The 20,096-nt window shown below is 43.1% G+C and overlaps 2 long non-coding RNA genes across 2 annotated transcripts in view; one reads left to right on the top strand and one right to left on the bottom strand.

The window, feature by feature from the left end:
* The first annotated feature begins 5 nt into the window (after positions 1-5).
* Positions 6-8,243, top strand: LOC110132293 (uncharacterized). The gene is made up of 3 exons (XR_011489818.1): positions 6-342; positions 6,748-6,837; positions 8,080-8,243. It is a non-coding gene; the product is annotated as an uncharacterized lncRNA (long non-coding RNA).
* A 3,697-nt stretch (positions 8,244-11,940) lies between these two features.
* The window catches only part of LOC139037200 (uncharacterized), an 18,304-nt gene continuing 10,148 nt past the window's right edge, over positions 11,941-20,096 (bottom strand). The window contains exons 2-3 of the long non-coding RNA XR_011490059.1: positions 12,592-13,313; positions 11,941-12,409 (exon numbers count right to left, since the gene is read on the bottom strand). This is a non-coding gene — a long non-coding RNA (uncharacterized lncRNA). The remainder of the gene's footprint in view (positions 12,410-12,591; positions 13,314-20,096) is intronic.

Raw genomic sequence — 20,096 nt, 5'->3', positions numbered from 1 at the left:
AGGAGACCGTTGAGCAGAACCCCAGCGCGCTCTGATTCATGCCGCCTCCTGATTGGCGGGCCTCCTGGCCGCTGACGTCATCCTGTTGCTGGGTGGAAAACTTCTGCCGCACCGCCCTCAGCGCTGACTTGGAGGGGACGGTGTACCCAGCGTGAAATCAGATTACAGCTCAAACGGAATTAGAAGACCTCCTTTTTGTGCGATCGTTCCAGCTCCCTTAGGCCTCTTAGACGACAGCGTGCTTCCCCATGCCCCGCCATCTCGCCACCTCTTTTGTGTGGCGCTGCCTCCTCCAAGCCACCCAACCCCCAGCACCCTCTAGAACACCGTTTTCCTTTGAGTGTAAGTGGAAGGTGTTTTAAACATGTCCCAGTTGAGGCTGGCTTTCTGACTGGTTTACGTTTCCATTTATCAACAGATTTGAAGTATGTCCTTACTCGCTATAATGATTGTGAAGTAGTGCTTTGGACTGTCTATAATAAACCCTTTCTAGTTTTCATTTTTTCTCCTAGTATTCTGTGAGGCACAGATAACCAAGGGAGATGAAGGCTCACTTGTCTCTTGCCCTTTAGAGTTTGCAAAGCCCCTTTTATGTACACTGTCCATCACGGCAATCCCATGAATGAGGTACTGTTGTGCCTGTGTGCGTGCTCAATTGTGTCTGACTCTTTGCGACCCTTTGGATTGTTAGCCCATCAGGCTCCTCCGTCCAAGTGATTTTTTAGGCAAGAATACTGAGTGGATTGCCATTGTCCTCCTCCAGGGGATCTTCCCCACCTAGGTATGAAACCAGTGTCTCCTGTATCTCCTGCATTGCAGGCGGCTTGTTTACCCACTCAGCCATTGGGTTCTATTACTTCCTCTATTTGATAGATTAGGAAACAAGTTTCCAAATGTTACATTCTTTGTCAGCTCCATAGCCCATACATGACAAGGTGAGGACTCAAACCCAGACTTTCGGATCCTTGTTTCTAGTTCTTCCCACTCAGACGTAGCCTCTTTTGGTCCTGGGAATTTAAATGGTTTGCAAAAGCCAGTGCATAGTAAGGGGCTAAACCAGTGCCAGGACCCAGCAATCCCCTCTCTTCATACAGGGCCTTTTCTCCTAGATCTCTTGCTAGCTCTCAAGAGTTTTCCTTAAAGATGTTCTTAGATACACTTTATTTTAGAAATCTCTAGGCTTTCACAGGCTTTTACTTATTAAGTGCAGCTTTGAACGGGAAAAAAATAGAAAGCTAATAATTTAGATGCACATTTGCATACATTACATAAGGCTTCTATAAGGGGTAAGATTCTCTAGTTGCAGGCTTATTTTAACTTTTAATAGAATGACTTTGACAGAGCAGAAATAGCAGGCTTAGTACCCCGCTCAGGCACTTAGATGTCAGAGACGCTTTTGCCCTGACAAGTGGGGCTCTTCTTCATCTCTAAAGAGACACTGGACTTCTCTTGTCCATCTCCAGCTGGGATGATTAACTGCCCTTTGCTTGGCTTTCAGTTTGCCTGGCACAGATTTCTCTTTCATCTCATTCATTGCTCCAAAACCTTCTCTCTTCAACTTTTCATACCCGTTTGAAATAGTTCAGCTTCCCCCAGTTACTTTTACATAAGCAAACCAGTAAAACATGGAGTCCTGCCGTGGAGCCAAACCACATCTGATTTGCTCAGGTGAAAATTCTGCCTCACCCATCCTTATTTTTCAGTGAGAGTGAATCCTTCAACAAAAGACAGATGAAAATGTTGGAGGAGGGAATTGTGGGGGTGAGGGGCACAGATGACTCAGACGTGAAAGTGTAGGTTTTTAATCTTCTCTCTTGATCTTTGTGGCTGCAGCCTCCAAACACGTAGCATGAGGACTTATGTTTCACAATTGACACGGCTGATTGCATGGACTTTGCGTGCTCCCATCATTTTCCAAGAGTTGCCTTCTCTCCTTTTGGGGACACTGTGGGGCTGTGTGTCCTCCTCCATCTTCCTGTCTCTTGCTTGCTGTGTATGACTGATACACACACGTCACTCTCAATTTCAGCAAAATGCTCTCTCAGAAACTGTTTTCGTTTCACGCTGCTCAGATGTTCACGCTTTCACTGCCTGTGGAGGTACAAAACTATTGATTTTTGTCTTGGTGTGTTATTTTAAAGTAATGAATAATTTTTCATATTGAAAAAACAGCATTTCACTCTTACGGACTCTCCAGAGTGAATCAAGACAGTTCTTACATCCAGATCTCCCCTCTCTGTTCCATGAACACATCACACCTTCACTTCTGCTGTCCTTTTGCCCGAAATGTATGTCTTTAAAAATGCACAGTTAAGACTCAGCAGATGTTGGGGGTGGTGGGGGCGGGGGTGGAGGAATGCTATGGCTACAAAGCTAGTTATATGGTAAAGCTAAAATGTGATTCCAACCTCACTTAATTATTCAATGAAAATTTTCTTGCTGAAGTAATAAATTGTTGTTATTCAGTTGCTCAGTTGTGTCCAACTCTGCAACGCCATGGACTGCAGCATGCTAGGCTTCCCTGTTTCCTCACCATGTCCTGGAGTTTTCCCAAGTTCGTGTTCATTGCATCAGTGATGCCATCCAGCCATCTCATCCTCTGACACCCTTTTCTCCTTCTGCACTCAATCTTTCCTAGCATCAGGGACTTTTCCAATGAGTTGGCTGTGCGCATCAGGTGACCAAAATACTGGAGTTTCAGCTTCAGCATCAGTCTTTCCAGTGAATATTTAGGGTTGATCTCCCTCAAGACTGACTGCTTTGATCTCCTTGCTCTCCGAGGGACTTTCAGAAGTCTTCTCCAGCACCACAGTTTGAAGGCATCAATTCTTCGGCATTCTGCCTTGTTTACAGTCCAGCTCTCACAACTGGACCTGACCGCCTTGACTATACAGACCTTTGTCAGCAAAGTAATGCCTCTGCTTTTCAACACACCGTCTAGGTTTGTCGTCGCTTTCCTGCCAAGAAGCAATTGTCCTCTGATTTCATGACTGCAGTCACTGTCCACAGTGATTTTGAAGCCCAAGAAGAGGAAATCTCTCACTACTTCTGCCGTTTCCCCCTCTATCTGCCATGCAGGAATGGGGCCAGATGCCATGATCTTAGTTTTTTTAATATTTAGTCATAAGCCAGCTCTTTCACTCTCCTCCTTCACTCTCATCAGGAGGCTCTTTAGTTCCTCTAAATACTACGGCCACATAGCTAGTTATATGGTGGTTAGAGCTAAAATGTGATTCCAACCTCACTTAATTATTCAACGAATATTTTGTTGATGAAGTGTAATACATTTATGTAGGTTAAAGATTTGTATTATATCCATTCAGTTCCAGAGCTTTGAACATGAAAGTCCTCTCTTGGGATCCTAGGAGTTAGAGTCATCCCCTCCCCCTTCACCCACTCCTCCCATCCCGACTCAGCCTTTCACTCTCTGTTGGGAGAGTCATTTTGCCCAGAAAGTGACAGAATCAGGTCCACAAGTATAATGCTCTAAGCTAGACATTCTCAAAGGGCACTTCTAGCACAGCATTCTAAGCTCTCTGGGCCCTTTGCAAAATTGTGTGTGCTGGGTTAAGAGTCTGAGTCCCGGAATTAAGCCTCATTCAGACTTCAGCTCTGCACACACCAGAAGCCTGGGAGGAGGGACAGAAACCAATATAAATGAGTATAGGCAATTTCAGTTCAGTTCAGTCACTCAGTCGTGTCCAACTCTTTGGGACCCCATGAACTGCAGCATGCCAGGCCTCCCTATCCATCACCAACTCCTGGAGTCCACCCAAACCCATGTCCATTGAGTCGGTGATGTCATCCAACCATCTCATCCTCAGTTGTCCCCGTCTCCTGACCTCAGTCTTTCCCAGCATCAGGGTTTTTTTCCAATGAGTCAGTTCTTCCCATAAGGTGGCCAAAATATTGGAGTTTCAGCTTCAACATCAGTCCTTCCATTGAACACCCTGGACTGATCTCCTTTAGGATGGACTGATTGGATCTCCTTGCGGTCCAAGGGACTTTCAAGAGTCTTCTCCAACATCACAGTACAAAAGCATCAAGTCTTCAGTGCTCAGCTTTCTTTATAGTCCAACTCTCACATCCATACATGATTACTGGAAAAATAATAGCCTTGACTATATGGACCTTTGTTGACAAAGTAATGTCTCTGCTTTTTAATATGCTGTCTAGTTTGGTCATAACTTTCCTTCCAAGGAGTAAGCATCTTTTAATTTCATGGCTGCAATCACCATCTGCAGTGATTTTGGAGCCCCAAAAAATAAAGTCAGCCATGGTTTCCACTGTTTCCCCATCTATTTGCCATGAAGTGGTGGGACTGGATGCCATGATCTTAGTTTTCTGAATGTTGAGCTTTAAGCCAACATTTTCACTCGCCTCTTTCACTTTCATCAATAAGTTCTTTAGTTCTTCTTCACTTTCTGCCATAAGGGTGGTGTCATCTGCACATCTGAGGTTATTGATATTTCTCCCGACAATCTTGATTCCAGCTTGTGCTTCATCCAGCCCAGCATTTCTCATGATGTACTCTGCATATAAGTTAAATATGCAGGGTGACAATATACAGCCTTGACGTACTCCTTTTCCTATTTGGAACCAGTCTGTTGTTCCATGTCCAGTTCTAACTGTTGCTTCCTGACCTGCATACAGATTTCTCAAGAGGCAGGTCAGGTGGTCTGGTATTCCCATCTCTTTCAGAATTTTCCACAGTTTATTGTGATCCACACAGTCAAAGGCTTTGACATAGTCAATAAAGCAGAAATAGATGTTTTTCTGGAACTCTCTTGCTTTTTCGATGACCCAACGGGTGTTGGCAATTTGATCTCTGGTTCCTCTGCCTTTTCTAAAATCAGCTTGAACATCTGGAAGTTCACGGTTCACATATTGCTGAAGCCTGGCTTGCAGAATTTTGAGCATTACTTTACTAGCGTGTGAGATGAGTGCAATTGTGGGGTAGTTTGAGCATTCTTTGGCATTGTCTTTCTTTGGGATTGAAAGGAAAACTGACCTTTTTCAGTCCTGTGGCCACTGCTGAGTTTTCCAAATTTGCTGATATATTGAGTGCAGCACTTTCACAGCATCATCTTTCAGGATTTGAAATAGCTCAACTGGAATTCCATAACTTCCACTAGCTCTGTTCATAGTGATGCTTCCTAAGGCCCACTTGACTTCACATTCCAGGATGTCTGGCTCTAGGTGAGTGATCACACCATCGTGATTATCTGGGTCATGAAGATCTTTTTGTACAGTTCTTCTGTGTATTCTTGCCACCTCTTCTTAATATCTTCTGCTTCCATTAGGTCCCCACCATTTCTTGGAGAACAGAATGAAGCAGGACAAAGGCTAACAGAGTTCTGCCAAGAGAACGCACTGGTCATAGCAACCACTCTCTTCCAACAACACAAGAGAAGACTCTACACATGGACATCACCAGATGGTCAACACCTAAATCAGATTGATTATATTCTTTGCAGCCAAAGATGGAGAAGCTCTATACAGTCAGTAAAAACAAGACCAGGAGCTGACTGTGGCTCAGATCATGAACTCCTTATTGCCAAATTCAGACTGAAATTAAAGAAAGTGGGGGAAACCACTAGACCATTCATGTATGACCTAAATCAAATCCCTTATGACTATACAGTGGAAGTGAGAAATAGATTTAAGGGACTAGATCTGATAGACAGAGTGCCTGATGAACTATGGATGAGGTTCATGACATTGTACAAGAGACAGGCATCAAGACTGTCCCCAAGGAAAAGAAATGCAAAAAAGCAAACTGGCTGTCTGAGGAGGCCTTAAAATAGCTGTGAAAAGAAGGGAAGTGAAAAGCAAAGGAGAAAAGGAAAGATATACCCATCTGCATGTAGAGTTCCAAAGAATAGCTAGGAGAGATAAGAAAGCCTTCCTCAACTATCAATGCAAACAAATAGAGGAAAACAATAGAATGGAAAAGACTAGAGATAGGCAATTTAATCTCCCCCATTTGTGTTATTTTTTTAAAATTAATCAAGGATAGTCATATGCATACGTCTTGTAAATAAAGATTAAATAAAGTAATGCCTGTGAAATTCATATTGCAGAACCGGGGTGTGGAATGTAGAAAATTCCCAACAAAAGTTACCAAGTATTTTTTATACCATTTTTAAAGATTATACCCTGTTTACAGTTATTACAAAATATTGGCTATATTCTCCATATAGCTTTGTAGCTTATCTTAGACCTAATAGTTTGTATCCTCCTCTCCCCACTGGTAACGGCTAGTTTGTTCTCTGTATCTGTGAGTCTGCTTCATTGTTGAGTGTGTTTTATTTTTCAGATTCCATGTATAAGTGATATCATACAGTATTTTGTCTTTTTCTGTCTGACTTAGCTCACTTAGCATAATGCCCTCTTAAGTCCATCCATGTCGCTGCAAATGGCAAAATTTCATTCTTTTTTATGTCTGAATAATATTCCATTGTGTGTGTACATGTGTGTATATATATGTGTGTGTGTGTGTGTGTGTGTGTGTATCTCCATTCTTTATCCATTCATCTGTTGATGAATGACATTAGGTTACTTCCATATCTTGGCTATTGTAAACAGTGATGTTATGAACACTGGTGTGCATGTATCTTTGTAAAATAGTGTTTTGGGGTTTTATTTTGGGGGGAGCAGGGAGTATATACCCAGGAGATGAATTGCTGGATCATATGGTAGTTCTATTTTTAGTTTTCTGAGAAACCTCCATACTGTTTTCCACAGAGGCTGTACCAGTTTACATTCCCAACAAGAGGTTGCCAAGTATTTTTGTCAAACTGACAGAAATTCAGACACAAGAAGAAAACAATCAAGGTATTAATGAAAACAAATTTCAAAAATGAGCTATCTGTAGTATCCCAGGGTTAAAAAAACACAAATGGAAATTCCCTGGTGGTCCAGTGGTTAGGATTCAGTGTTCTTACTGCCAGGCCCTGGGTTTGATCCATAGTTGGGAAACTAAGATCTTTCAAACTGTGCAGCATGGCCAGACAAAATAGTGAAACATGTAGGGATAATAGGAAAAACTAGAAATATGTCCATATGATTAACATCAAAAAAGAAGGATTTTTTGATTGTTGTTATTAATGACTTTTGCCAGCTTAAATCATGGCTGTTATTATATTTGGTATATCCATTAAGCAGAGTTCTATTGGCAAAATCCAGCCAATATATTGGGTACCATATGGTATTTTTTTTCCTAGAGTCTTCCTGTTTTGTGGCTAGAGGTGAGTGTACTCTTTACAAGAATGCCTAGCACTTGTGAATCCTCATTTCACAATACGTGTGACATTGTGTTTTCATTTTGTTACCTATCTAACTCTCAGTATGGGGCTGACGTACCCTGTCCATGAAACTGGGGGATCAGTTATGTGTAGAAGTGGTTACACATCTCTTTTCTCCAGATTTCACTGCATCACTTGCAGAATCTCTAGGATAAGCTGAAGACACTAAAAAGTTTTATGAAATACCAGGAAATGTTCCAGAAAGCAAAGGGTATGGTACTGTGGTGCCAACTCTGGGGAATCAATGTGAGGCCTTGTTACTGACCCACATAGAGCTAAGCTGGCCACAGACCTGGGAAAGGTCTGGAGGGCTAAGCTTTATATTTCAATCCTGGAAATGTATCAAATAGCCTAGCTGTTTCTGCAAATTCATAAAATATTTTATGCAGGCTAAGTCACTGAATAAAGTGTGTATTGAGTGCCCACCATATGCAACACACTGTGCTCAGTGTTGGGAATAGGGTGATGAGTAAAATAGCCCCATACTGATGGTCAGAGAGGTAACAAAATTAAAATGCAATGTTACAAATACTGTAACACTGGTATTCACCAATGCTGTGGGTTCCCATAAAGAGTGCATTTATCTCTAGCTGTAAGACAGAGAGACTCTTCCCAGGGGGAAAAAAATACTATATGGTGCCCAACATGTATTGATCAACTTATCAATAATCACTCAGAAAGGACACTCTAATATGACCATGCTAAGAAGCTTAAGGGCAGGTGACATCTGTCACCAATTTTTAACATAGCATCTTAATTTTTTTTTTTAAAGGATATGTTCATCAGTTCTGCATGTGGCATAAAGTTGGGAGAGAGCTGAAAAACTGATGACTGAAGCAAGATTTAAAAAGATATTGCAGTTTGGGAGGATGGCCTGAAATCAAGAAAAATGTAAAATTTTGTATAAAAAATATATAAGAACAGAAAGAGGGAAAGCTGTCTCAGAAGCAGCCTGTGTGGGAAGACCTGAGGAGTGATTAACCAGAAGTTCTTGGTTTGACTTTAAGCTGCTTTAATAAAGCAAAGTATCATTACTAAACTGTGGTACCCTTGAGGGCAGGAATCACATCTCAAACACTGAATAGCCCTCCCTTGCTTCACATAAGGCTTAATACAGAGCGTGTGCTACATAAAGCTTTCTTAACTGGGGTCAAAACTAAGGAAGCCCAAAGCAATAGGCTTCCTGAACCAAGGGGCTTTGGTCAGACCATCAGGGTAGGCTATCAACTCTCCTCCTACATACCACCTTCCTGATACAGCTCTGGGCTTTCTCCTCCAGATTTCTTCTTCTCCAGTGAAAATCAGCCTCATCCGCATGATTGAGCAGCTGACCTGATCCCCGCTGACTTCCAGCCCCACCTCCCTGGACCCTCCTTCTTCCTCATGTGCTGCCCCAGCTCTTTCCTCCAAGGCCCTGGAGTCCCTTCCAGCCTGAACATGTGCCAGCTTCTGATGGGAGACTTCTCCCCAACCCCTCACACGAACCCACGTTCCACTTGCTCCTCCTGGTTCACCATGATTTGTCATTGATACCTACATGGGAAAACCTCCCCTGAGCCCTGAGCCCAGGGTGTGTCTCGGTTCCTGATATGTCTCCTTTCTGGTACTTATCATCACCATGCAGTGTTAATGAGGGCAAGGATCTCAGCTGCCTTGTGTCTTCACCCACTGAATCCCCAGTACCCAGATCAGAGTGTTTCAAGCTTGAGTGTGTCTGTGAGTCAATGCCCTGAGGGATCTTGCTAAGCTGCAGATCATTCTCCAGTAGGTCTAGGGTGGGACCTGAGAATCTGCTTTTCTTCTAATGGATGCTGATGCTATGGGTCCTCTGACCCACTTTGAGCAGCCAAGTCCTGCTACACTGCTTGCCTGTGTGTCCTCTCTGCTTGCAGTACATCCCCTTCTTTCCATCCTCACAGCTATTGCCTTATTGGAATCCTTTCACATCTCTTATCCAGATGATCTGATCTCCCAGCTGCTCTTCCCGCCTCAGTTTCCTGGAGGTCCAACACCTGGCTCATACAGCTTGAAGGCATCTTTCTATAGATGATATTTACACCTCAGATTCCTTGTTGCCTTGTAGGGGAAAAAATCCAAGCTCCTCACTGTGGCTTTCAAGGCTCTACCCTGCTGAGTTTTCTGGCCCTAACTCTTTTGTAGGGTGCTCTCCCACCCCACACTCCTGCCCAATCAAAGCCTTTGCAGTTCCTGGAACTTACTAGGCTGTTTCATTCCTCCCTACTTTTACTCAGGCTGCTGACTCTCCCTACAAGACTATCCCCCAACTCCAACTGCCTATCAGATGTCCACATGCACACTCTGACTTACTTCCCCTGGGTGGGAAGCATTTCCGAGGATTCCCCTCTCCAAGGAAGACTGGCAGTTCCCTCACCAAATCCAAGCTCATACTGCTCACTGCACAACAGGCCAACAAATCAAGAGACAAGTCGTTGGGACAAGAAATCAGGACTTCATTCAGAAAGTTGGCAGGCCAAGAAGATGGTGGACTAATGTCCCAAAGAACCATCTTTCCTGAGTTAAATTCAAGCTTCCTTGATACTAGAATGGATGGGATAAAATCCTGGATCTGAGATGTGTTCATTTCTTCCTTCCTGCAGCCATTTGCAGGTGGGTCTGGTCAGGAAGCTTCCTGTGGGCTAAACAAAGGTATTTGAGCTTAGTGCTCATTACACGGGAGGCAGGGGTCCTACATGTGGGTCATTATGTATACTTTAAGCTATAGGCAACATCCCTTTACTGATGGTGTGTGCGCATGCTAAGTTGCTTCAGTTGTGTCTGACGCTGTGTGACCCTGTGGACTGTAGCCCACCAGGCTCCTCTATCTGTGGGATTCTCCCGTCAAGAATACTGGAGTAGGTTGCCATGCCCTCCTCCAGGAGATCTTCCTGACCCAGGGATTGAACCCAAGTCTCTTACATCTCCTGTATTGGCAGGCGGGTTCTTTACCACTAGCACCACCTGGGAAGCTCTTCTTTAGTGAGTAACCTGTAGCAAAAGCAATAGAATACAAAGGTTAAAATAATTTGCTCTTCCCTATTACAGTTTGGGTTTCACTGTAGCTCCCTATCTTATTTACAGGGCAGCCTCCTCTTTGTAGGGGCTTCCCAGGTGAAGTTAGTGGTAAAGAATCTGCCCACCAATGAAGGAGACATAAGATACTTGGGTTTGAGCCCTGGGTCAAGAGAATCCCACAGACAGAGGAACCTGGCAGGCTGCAGTCCATAGGGTTGCAAAGAGTCAGACAATACTGAAGTGACTTAGAACGCATGCATGCACTCCTCTTTCTAGGTGGTGAGTCCTTTGAGCACACAACTGTCCCTCATTCACTGTTACCCTCACACCTGGCATACAGTTGACACTTAAGTCATGTGTAAAATATATGAATGGATGATGTCATGCTTTGCTCCAGATGCTACATTTTAAAGGGGAGCCTTCCTTCTAAGGAAGGAGCTCCAGCATTGCCAGAATCCCTGTGATGTTAGAAACAATTCAAAGAAAAATCTAAACATAAATCCTAAAGAAAAGATGTGGCCACACACAGTAGGTGCTCAATAACTATTTACTGAATGAGTGAACAAATGAGTCATAATAGCTCTCCTCATATGGAGCTTTCAGGTAGAAGAGTGTACATGCATCTTGAGTCACCTGTAGTTCCAGAGGCTCCAACATTATATCTGAGGCAGAGGTTTCTGTCCAAGAAAATAATGAATTTCCTAACAAGACCAAGATGTGCCAAATTGTACTTCCTTTGGGAGCCATCTAAATGTTTATCTTTCTTTTACAAAAATAAAAACAAAATAATACAACAAAGTCTCTGGACCAAGTTAGAGTTATTTTTGTGGCAAATGACAGGAAAAAATGTTAAGTTGTGGATGTGTATGTTAGTTGCCCAATCCTGTCCGACTTTGTGATCCCATGGACTGTAGCCTTCCAGGCTCCTCTGTCCATGGGATTCTGCAGGCAGGAACACTGGAGTGGGTTGCCATGCCCTTTTCCAGGGGATCTTTCCAACCCAGGGATTGACCCCAGGTCTCCCACAGATTCTTTACCATCTGAGGCACCAGGGAGCTAAGTTGTGGGTAGTTTATTGTCTCCAATAATGTCATCAGGACTCTCTCTCCCCCACGATCTCACCACCCCCCAGTTTCCCCTGTGTTGGCTTCAGTGTAGAGGAACTCAGAACTGCACTCACTTCTCACCAAAGCAAAGACAGGACCCGCTCCACTGACAAGACCAGCTGGGGCCGTGACTGAACAAAGCCCGGTGGCCCCCGGAAGGCGGCTCTCTGCGGCACAGAGGACCACCTCCCACGCAGGACCCAGCACACCTACGGAGGAGAACAGGACGGGACTGAGGATGAAGGAGGGGGCGATTTCCAAGGCTAACACTGGCCAAGAGTTACCTGAAGGCAAAGTAAGAGCTGGAGGGCAAAAATAGCACTTAGCCACCACAGCCTGAGCTTGTTGTGCATTCTAGAACCTGTAACTGCGCTGTCGTTGTCCCTGTTCTAGAACTTGTAAGTGCATTCACTATTACATTCACCCATAACATAAACTCAGCTGACAACCACTGGTTGAGCATTTCAACCCATATTTTAATACCCTGAAAAGATGTCACTATTCACATAACATAGACCAGAAGATTTTCTTTATTCGTTTCACCAAAAAAAAAAAAAGCAATGTTGTTATTGTATTGAAGATAGGTTGAGGGGGAAAAACTGTCCTCATGAAACCTGTAGTCTTGCTTTGGAGAAAGCAGCCAAGTAAAGTAACAATCAAAAAGTAGGTGACAGGCACTTTAAGAAAACAACCCATCTCCATCTTGTTATATTGAAAGAGAAAGAGATAGAGGGAAAGTTTTATCACACTCCTTCATGACCAAACATCAGTTTCCTTTGGTGACACAACCGGCTGCCTCTCTGGATTAGGATATAAACTGGCAGAAAGGTCATTTTGGCCGAAGTCATCTCAGTGTTTCCCTGGCATGGCAGCCGAAGAAAAGGGATCCAAGTTCTTGGAGCGCTCAGTTTCAAAGCTGGAAAAACTCATGGATGTAACATCACAAACTCTGGAAATCAGCACCTTCAGGGCATAGAAAACAACAGATCACTTCATGCGAAATGAGCCACTCCTATCGGTGGCTGGGTCTATAAAAAAGTCTTTTTTAAAAAAAGGAGAAAGTGAGGAGATAGCCAATGTCCTGATTCCCACACCATTTAGTCCCTTGTGCCTCCCACACTTCACACTTGGTCAGTTTCACCTACCTTTCTCAGGCTAATGTTTTGAACTTCTATCATGATCCCACAGAGTATATGACCTCTCAGGTGTCCCCTTGGCTGTGGACATCCTTTTCTCTGTCCGTAGTGACGTGCCATACAACTCGTCCTTCAGAATCTGCTGTAGCTGAAAGGGCTGGGCGGTAACGACTTTCTCAGGCAGAGAATAACAACGCTTTCTTTTACTTGCTGCTGAGGCCTTGGTGACACATTTCGGGTAATTTAGGTCTTGAGTGATGACGGTGGTCACTGAATTACAAAGCTCATCAGAAGACTGATCTCTGCTTCTCACCTTGCTTTTAAAAATTTTCCTGTGGTTTATTAAAACCTTAGTTGCCACTGTTAATTGGCGCACTATACTTACACTGAGTTAAGGGATATCTTTAAAAAAAACTGCTCTGAGTTACTCTGTTATCCTTTTTTGCAGGAGGCACAGATGTGCTCCACTCAGGTGATCGAAGAGGCAAAGGGTTCCATTGTAATTACTGGCCCACACTGTGGGCCCAGCTGGGCTGACATTTTAATTTCTGTCTCTTTTGTGGCTTCCATTATCCTGGGGGCCAAGGTATGAACGTGTCTGGAATCACAATTTGTGGAAAGTTAGTAAAATTCTGGAACGGGGCCAGGACCATTCAGGGCTTGGGATGGATTTCTTGGAGTCTCTCCAAATGTATGGGTTGTCCATTAGTGCCACGTGGCCAGACTTGAGCCTAGAATAGATGGTTAAGGCAAAATTATGCTTACTGCCCTGGTTGTACAATGGAAGAAAACGGAGGTGAGAGGTCTGGAGAGGGTTGCTTCAGTGCTTTAGAAGGTTGGTTCTACAGAGAAATGCTTCCTGGGTGTATAAAGGCATTAGGGTGTTCAGAAAGCAGTTATTATATAGGTATAAAAGATGAATTACAGGGAAAATAATGGCTAAGAATGAAAAGGCTCTGGTTTGCAGAAGATGTTCTGTCTCCCAAAAAGAAAGTAGTTCTATATAATGAATTAAAGCCTGACACCCTGGTTCAGCCTGGGTAGCTGTCTCAGCTTCACCAGTTATCAGCTGTAAGTCTTTGAAAAAGTTAATTTCTCAGAAAAGCAGCAGTCTCGCAAAGTTAGGGTTAAATGAGGAAATACATATAAAATGTATACCATAATGCCTGACAGACAGAAAGGGTTACTTCAAGCCTTATAAGGAAACAATCTAAAATGTTATAATCCAGTAGCTTATAAAGTTTAGGGGGTCTCAAACTGCCTTGGGAATTGGATGAAAACTATGGATTCTTGTTCCTCAAGGGAAAAAAATTTTTGTACACAGTTTAAGGAATTCAAATACACAAAAGAGTACAACCATAGACTTCAGGTTATTTCAAGTTTTTTCTTCTAGGGCTAGACTCATTCCTGGAGAAGGCTATGGCAACCCACTCCAGTACTCTTGCCTGGAAAATCCCATGGATGGAGGAGGCTGGTCGGCTGCAGTCCATGGGGTTGCACAGAGTCGGACATGACTGAAGCAACTTAGCAGCAGCAGCAGCAGACTCATTCCCCCGAGAGATAATAAAGACATCAGTTTTATTTATTTTTTTAATGATTTTTGATCATTTATAATTATAGTCTCTCAACTTTTTAGAACTGGAGGGAATTTTACCTAGTATAAACACACACCCCCCTCCTTTTTTGGGAAGTAGCAATACTAAGGCCCTAGGAAAACTTGGTGTTTCAAATAAGCAGGGAACTCTATCAATTTCATATTTTTATAATTAAAAAGCTTAACTTTATCAACTGTCTTTCATGTTCAAGACGCTCCTTAAAATTTATTATATTTCTGCCCCATTTTCAGTCCTGTTCTCTGAAAGATATCTACAGACTTCAGAAGCTCATGTTCATTCAAAGCCCATGATACATACAGAGATCTTTTTCTCCTTTGTGTATATTAGTTAGCATATTAAAATCTACCCTGCCATACTCATTTGATATTGCACTATTTAATGGAGCAGAGTCTTGCTGCAATACAGTACTAGAGTACAACAGTAATAATTTCACCAGGCAAGAATTCAAATTAACAAAGACGTATCTGGACAGGCTAAGAGACAGATGTGCCTGGAATGAAGAGAACCCAGACAGAAATGTGTGCTCTCAGGGGGCTTACAGTCTATGACAAATGATCTTTGCTTTTGGGAGTATTTGGCTGGAGTTGAGATTCTGTTCTTAGACAGTACCAGAGACAACCTGAATGGTTAGTTATGCGAATTCCACCCGTGCCTCCAACACTTTTCCTCAAGGAAAAACAATAGCCGACTTAGCACAGGCAGCATAACACACAGGATGGCCAAAATGTGCCTGGGCAAAATCCCACAGTACCTTCCCCCGGCCAGAGCAGGAAGCACTTCAGCTGGCAAACAGGCCATGCTTAGCCAAGTCATCTCGAGGCTTCCAACTGCAAAAATAGTATTAGCTCTTCTACTTTGCTTCCAGGATACTTTGGGTGACTTTTGAGGGGAATGTGAATAGGAGAGCAAAAGCCCTGGGGTTGGCGGTTTGCTCTAGCGAAAAGGGGCCAGGAAGCAGGGCTGATGATGGAGAAAAGAGCCAGATGAAATTAAAGGGATGGGACACTGGCACATGAAAAGTCAGAAGTAGGTCAGATAAGTGACACGCCAAAGGCAAGAGATATTAAAAGGCTCTGGGAAATCATAATGACCTTGTTGCATGTGTTTCTGGAGAAGCAGAGGTGACTTGAGGTTGGTAAGGTTAACATGGCATTGGGATCCTTGGGCTCTGAGGAATCAACCTGATCTCACTCAGAAATAGGGTCAAATGATGTCAGTGAAGCCCTGAAGACAAAGAGCAAATAGAACAAAGCTGAGGTGGTGCTGAGCCAGCTGAGGAACCCACAGGTGGGGCTGGAACTGCTCTTCACCCCAGGCCCTTGTCCTGCCTTGGGGGTCACATGGCTGGTCTTTACCTGGAAGCTCTTTAGGGCAGCCCCAGGGCTATAAGCCCTTGCACACACCCAAGCATCTGCCTTCCCTTTGCTTTTTCCACCTAGAAAAAAATCTCACCACTCCTCGTAATCCTCCACATCTGGAACCTTATGTTTGTCTGGCTAAATATACTCCTCAGTTCTTTGGAAAAAAAAAAGGGAAGAAAACTCTCCTTGATGTTCTCAGGAGGATCCAACTCAGACTTGGCTTCAGGGCCTTTCAACCTGAGATGTCCCTGTCAAAGCAACGGAGAACTATAGTGAAAAAGCAAAAATTATGTACATGATATCTGAGGAAGGTGAAATCGACCTAAATGAGCTACATCATCCAAGAGACACACTTATTTTCTCATGACATGGTAATGTGGTGACTTCTTTCATGGGTGCTCCTATTTTGCAGGCTACAATATTTCTGGCAAATGAATTGCTTATCTCTTCTCCCAGTGAATGCTCTGATAGACAACAGTATAAATATCCTGTAGCCTGGGTCCTTGGTTTTGTAAACAGCCAGGAAATAAATACGGCATTTGCCTGATGACCAAGGCAGACTCATAAATAGACTTCCATAAACAGAGGGCAATTGTAAAAGGCAAAGATGAAATAACCCATGGCTTGGTCCATGCTTTATATATCCTCCCCATTTACACTTCCCAGAAGACCCTCTCAGCCCAGACCTATATTTAAAAAAAACCAGACCTATTTATAGTATGGTTAGCTTCTTACTAGAGTCATACAAAATGTATCAGGCATGTTATCTTTTGTGATATTTTCCATATTCCTAAAGGTAGTTAGTTGCCTCTTATAGAGCAAAACTGATCATTAGCTACAGGCTAGCAGGCAAAGATCGCTCTTAAATGGGAATAATACTTCCTTTTCATTAACTGACAAGCTGCAGCTCTTCTGTCAAAAGCTTAAGGAATGATTTTGACTCACTAGCTCTAGCTTTTTGCCTTTTCATACTCTAGAAAAAATAATTTGTTGGGAATTCCCTGGTGGTCCAGGAGTTAGGACTCCTCAATTCCACTACAGAGGGCCTGGGTTCAATCCCTGGTTGGGGAAATATGATCCCACAAGCTGCACAGCATGGCCAAAAAAGAAAAAAAAGAGAATTTGTTGAGAGCAGGACACATACAGGCATATATTCATGTCTGTGGATGCACTGTTATTATTGTCTAATCACTCAGTCGTGTCTGATTCTTTGCAACCACCATGGACTACTGTAGCCCGCCAGGCTCCTCTGTCCATGGGATTTCTCAGGCAAGAGTACTGGAGTGGGTTGCCACTTCCTACTCCAGTGTGGATGCATATACCTCACATTCAAGCCCAAGTTCCAGGGAAGATGGTCTTTCTTCATCTAGAGAGAGGTTAGAATGTTGTCATTCAATTGTTGTCATTTAATTTCTCCTGACACTTAGATTCTTCATTTTCCAACAGGATCTCGGACACAGAATTCTCTATCTTATAATGTGACCGAACAGACTAATAGAAGACCAAAATGTATTTTGCAAACAATTGCAGTAAAGATGCTTGATGATCCACCTTGCATGTTACCAAGTACTTGAGCCCTTTCAAATCAAATACAGTGGTAAATGGCACCAGGGAGCCCAAAACATTAAAATACAAATAAATTTCAATTGCAGTTGAACAAATATATTATTGCTGTATGAACACTTTTAAAAGTAATAATAATAGCTAACATCTATTGAGTGCTCATAACTGGAGGGACACTGTTCTATGCACTTTACATAAATTTTTTCATTTAATCCTCAAAAAGCTCTACACAGTAATTACTAAAAAAAAATGAAATTTGAAGGGTTTTTCAACAGTGACTAGATTATATAATATTAAGATAGAAAAAAAATTCCAATTTCTCCCTTACAGAGCTCTTAGGTAACACATCTCAGGTCATAGCTGAAGTTCCACTGGTATAATGTATTTCCAACTGTCTCCATCCCTTGGCATTCCAGTTCCCCCCAGACATGTGAACCTCTAGATGTTTGGGTCTTCTTGGAGAAAGAAAATACAAAGTGACAGGTCTCGAATATACAGAAAGAACAGTAGAGCTGTTGCATCAACAGCAAGTCCAGCACAACCACAGTCCTTCTGGGATGGCCCCAGGGGGAGCACCACTTTCTTTAATTCCCCATCCACAGCGTTTCCACAGGTGTGGCAGAGAGGACCTCATTGGTCAGGTGAAGCATCTCCTTTATTTTCCAAGATCTTAGCAAACCCCAAGAACTATTGTACCTGCAAGAGAGAGAATGGGTTCAAGGGTGGCGGAGTTTATATTAGAATAAACCCAATGTAAGAGAGAAAGAGAGAGAGAGAAGAAGAGGAAAGACAGAACAGAGGAGGAGGAGGAAGGGGAGGAGAAAGCAGAGGAGGGGGGGACGGAGGGGAGGACGTGGAGGAAGTGGAGGAGGAGGGGAGGGAAGGGGGAGGAGGGAGAAGAATGGGGAGGACGGGGAGGAAGTGGAGGAGGAGGGGAGGGAAGGGGGAGGAGGGAGAAGAATGGGGAGGACGGAGAGGAAGTGGAGGAGGAGGGGAGGGAAGAAAAGAGGAGGGAGAAGAGGGGAGGAGGAGAAAGGGGGAGGGAAGGGGGAGGAGGGAGAAGGATGGGGAAGGGGAGGAGGGAGGGGGAGGGAGACACTTAGAAAAGGGAGAAAAAGTAGTGGCTTCCGCAGAGACAAAGCGTGTGAGGCACAGGAATGGAAACCAAGACTATTCCAGATTTATCGTGGCTACCTGAGTTGAGCTTGAGTTCCTCCAAAGGTAGTGATTGGCCCTACAGTAACAGATCACTTGTTCAGGCATATTCCTCATCTGGCAGATTGAGTCAAATGAAAATATTTATACCTGTTCATAGTTACATACTTGGTCCCCTTCATTATTTCATAAAGACCACCATAGTGATCTTTAACTTTGCAAATTGACTCAAAGTTGCCCTCTTTTACTTTATTTTTTTCCTCACTACTTAATTCTTGGAAATGTTCAGAGACATTTAACTTTCATTTCTGTTTATTTTTACTTTTTAAAGAAAAAAAAAATCTTTTTTGGTTCAAGAACTCTAGAAAATCATTAAACTGGGCCAGCAGGCATGAGGTCTAAATGAAGGATAAAGAGGAGAAAGAGGGAAAGCCTTTATCTCTCAAAGGTTTCTTCATGAGCAGTTGACCATGTAGAGACTTTAGAATCACGCTGATGTTAAACTTGGAAAGAAGCAGTTTAGGTTATAGATTACTGATCTTCATTCTACAACTAGAGGCACAAAAGTTCCTAAAAATTCAAGAGCAGACTTTCTTAATGAAATGTACATTGGAAGATTTTTTTCTATGTGCAAAAACCAAAATGGGGTTTTCTGGCTCAGTGCCTTCTAGTTCTTTCTTTTGAATGTCAGACTTTCACATCCATTTGCTAATGAGAACTAAGATTAATACTTCATATTTGTAAGTACTTGACATGCAAGGGAAGGAAGATGATTTCAATCCATCTCTTTTGATTGAAAGAAACAGGCACACTCAAGTTACTTCACAAAATTAGTGGTGGAAGGAGGTTTAGATGGGGGAGGGGGTGGAGTGGTGTGGGGGTGGATTGTCACAAGGATACATGGCAGGGACCAGAACTGGAAACAGCCAAGATAAATGCCAGTGTCTTAGTGACTTCGCTTTCTTTCTGTGCATTGCCTCCATCCTTCTTGTCCAACCTGCTTCCTCAACCTTTAGTATCTGTTCTGTCCTTCATAGTTTTAGGTTCCTTTTGGTTCATGGCATCCTCTCACAATCTGACTTTGCTGCCAGCTGGCTTGGTGTTTTAGTTTCCAATTGCCAAATTTCCCAGAAAAGGAACTGATTGGCCCAGATCATCATCTTAAGCTAGTCCATCCAGATGGTTGGCCAGGTCACAGAATGGCTATTTTCCACCAAGTGCCTACTCCTTGGTCTGTCTACTCATGTGAGACAGGGAGCAGACACATAGTATAGAGCATCGCTGTTTAGAATGAGCCCACAGGCAGGAAGATTTCCTTAGAGGAGGATCTGGATGGGTCAGGCTGAGATAAATACCTCTAGTTTGCCAGCAGATTACATGGAAACCAGTTCATTCATCTTCTCTGTTAGACGAGCTAGTTTCAACCAATCACAGTGGGCCTGGACCATCCTTGACACAGCATGTAAGAGGACAAGGGTAACTTCTTTCGCCTCCCCTCTCCTTCAGCTTTATCTCCAGTATATACACCATTTTACCTCCATGACTAACCACTTGCCTAGGGATTGTCAGACTTAAATATCAAAAATATTTGGAATTTCAGCATTTGGGGTGTCAACAAAAGGATTTTTCGAATCCCACGATCATTCAATTGCTTTATTTTAGAGTAACATGCCAATGGGCAATAAAATACTAGAATAGAGAATAATGCATATTGCTTTTTCTACTCCCATAGCATTGATTTCAATAGTAATCCAGCTATCAGAAATGCCCGCACTGTATTTGGTGGACATGGGGAGACCTAAGTCAGCAGACCTCATAG

Source organism: Odocoileus virginianus, chromosome 10, assembly GCF_023699985.2.
Source record: "Odocoileus virginianus isolate 20LAN1187 ecotype Illinois chromosome 10, Ovbor_1.2, whole genome shotgun sequence".
NCBI lineage: Eukaryota > Metazoa > Chordata > Mammalia > Artiodactyla > Cervidae > Odocoileus > Odocoileus virginianus.
Note: the sequence above shows the minus strand (reverse complement) of the source record. Positions and strands in the feature narration are given on the sequence as shown.